The sequence below is a fragment of the Acanthisitta chloris genome, unplaced genomic scaffold (assembly GCF_000695815.1).
Source record: "Acanthisitta chloris isolate BGI_N310 unplaced genomic scaffold, ASM69581v1 scaffold11950, whole genome shotgun sequence".
NCBI classification, from domain to species: Eukaryota; Metazoa; Chordata; class Aves; order Passeriformes; family Acanthisittidae; genus Acanthisitta; species Acanthisitta chloris.
The window spans coordinates 88,239-91,076 of NW_008651219.1; positions in this window are offsets into that span (position 1 = coordinate 88,239).

The following is a 2,838-nucleotide window of genomic DNA, read 5'->3' on the forward strand; positions in this document are numbered from 1 at the left end:
TATATAATAAATATATTAGTATGCATTGTAAAGAAACGTCGCCCAAAGCAGTCTGCCATGGTCATAACTAAACAACATTTACAGTCCAAGATATTAACAGAAATAATAAAAAAAAAATCGACAAAAACAACCCCAGAATGAACACAGGTTTTGTGAGGGGACGAGGCGATGTGCGGGGAGAGGGCACCGACAGGACAGACGAACAGAAACGAGACAAAACTTGCATTGTAAAGAAACGTCGCCCAAAGCAGTCTGCCATGGTCATAACTAAACAACATTTACAGTCCAAGATATTAACAGAAATAATAAAAAAAAAATCGACAAAAACAACCCCAGAATGAACACAGGTTTTGTGAGGGGACGAGGCGATGTGCGGGGAGAGGGCACCGACAGGACAGACGAACAGAAACGAGACAAAACTTTTGTCAGGTGCTACCATCAGTGATGATTGTTTTGGCGTTTCAGCTGCTCTCTGAAGCCATGCGGAAGGCACCACAGCCCCTTCCCCAGCCATCCCCAGTGCCCCCCAGCGCCCCGGTCCTGTCCCCTGGTGATGGGTCCCCAACAGAGCTGCAGCCGTGGCCGTGCAGGTCGGTGCTACGGAGGGATCTTGTTCCTCTCTGGGTGGCCAGACAGAGGTGTCCCCCTGGGAGGTGTCCTAGCACAGGGGTGACTGCAGGGAAGAGTTGCATCCCTGGACACCCCGAAAAAGGGGCTGCTCTGCTTTCCTCAGTGGAGGCTGGGAGGAAGCTGTGTACCAGTTCCACCAGCAGCTCCTGAAGGTCAAGTGAATGAAGGGTACTGCGGGGGGGGCATGGGTGGAGTGAACTTTCCGATCCAAGTCTGGGTGGAAAGTGCCAAACTCCAGCAGGGGTGAAGGGATGGCGTCCTGGTGGAACAGGGACGGGGACTTCACTGCTGCAGGTCTCACAGGCTGCAGCAGTATCTGAGCTCTCACGCCCTGTGCGAATTCCGTTTCCTTCTGATTTCCCAGGTTGTGTTGGTGCCTGGAGGTGTCCAGCCATGGGATGGAGTGGTGGTGGTTCCTCTGCAGCCTCTGAGACCGATGGGACCGGGGAAGGGGCTGAGGCATGTCCCTGGGTGGGTTTGTGGGTATCGTGGCTGTGCTGGGGAGGACATCTGTGCAACCTTTCCAAGGATGGAAAATGGGAGTGTTGGGTGTCCAGGCACACAGTGGGCAGTTCCCAAGTTCCCATGTCCCCTGGCCTTGCCTTCCTGCACTTCCAAGTGGAAAACTGGCTTTGGGTTGGATCCTGTTGCTTTTAGGCTATTTGAAGGTCTCTCATGGTTCAGGGCATCAGCTAACTGAAGACATGCTGTCTCCAGCCATGGGTTGTCCCTGGCATCAGTTGATGTTGGCTGCAGGAGAGCATCCAAGACCCATTTTGAGGCTTTAAACCTCCATTTAGACTCTTGAGGTCAGACATGCTTCAAAACTTGGTGGCTTGGGTTCCCTTGACAGCAAAACCATCAGCTGTCCTTGAGCTCTGAGATAAGGGGAGAAAACATGAACTTTTTTTGGGGGAGGGGTTTGCTTGATGTCCAGGGTGGGATTTTTCTCCTGATACCCAGACTAATTTTGGAGGGCCTTGTGTGGCAGGGAGGTCCAGCAGAGCTTGCTCTCTCCGAGTGATGTCTCCGGCAGCTCAGCGCTGGCTGCCACTTCCCTGGGAGCTTCCACTTTGCACTATTTACATGGCTGCCTTGCTTTATGGTGGTTTATGTCATTACATAAATATTGTCAATTGCTATAAAACAAGGCAAAAGCTCTGGAAAATGTCATAAAATAGATGTTTCCAAGTTTCCTAAAAGGAAAAATATCAGGGAGGTTTTGCTTTTCATAGCGACTAGTATTTGCTTCTCCTCCAGGTACCCATCCTGCCCTCCCTGCCTCCACCCCGGCTGTTGCCTGTCTCCAGGGATGAGGGCAAACTGGGTATCACTGTTCTTGTGGGCTGGTGTGATATGGGAGGAGCCTTGCACGAGGGCACAGTGCCTGGGGGAGAACCCAGCAGCCCTGCCCACAAAGTGCCCAGAGGAAGTTGCTCCAGTCCTCAGGACTCAAGTTGGAGATGCAGCCCCTGCCTTGCTTAGTGCATGAGTGATTCAAGATTGGGAAATTTAAATTTTGGGGTTTCACCCCCAGCAGAAGGAGGAAAGTGATTTGGGGAACTGCATGTGGGTAACACCTTGCTTATCCAGTCCCTAGCTGAGACCCCTTCCCTCGGCAGGTCTCTGCCCGGTGTGGGCTGTACTTGGCCAAGCCTCAGAGCCCTGCACTGACCCTGTTGCCCGTGGGGACAGTTTCTGGCACTCACTGTCCCTGCTCCTGTGTCTCCAAGGGAGTGGCCACCTCATGCAGGGATGCTGGGGAGCTGCAGCTCCAGAGGGAGTGAGGGCAGAGCTGGTGTGGTTTGGGAAGAGCTGCCTGAGTTGGGGAGTAAAACCAACAGCCCACCAGGACCTCGGTGTCATCTGCAGGTTCATGGTCTGCTGACAGCAGCAGACAGGACCAAGCCCATGAAGGACATCTCAGGGGTGGCTGCAGTGGAAACTCAGGGTCTGTGATGGACAAGATCTTCAGGAGCACTTATGGGAACTGGATGCCAACCTATTTTTTTTGCCAAATCTGGGTGTATCCTGGTGAATCCTGGTTATTAACTCCTCGACTGTGAGTTGGTGGCTGAGATGGGGCAGGGCATGTGGACTCACACTGCGTCAGTGTGGTGGGGGCAGCACAGTCCAGGGCATGGGGGATGGAGCAAGGAGCCACTCTCCAAGTTATGCTCACGTGGAAGTCACCCACTCACATGCTGT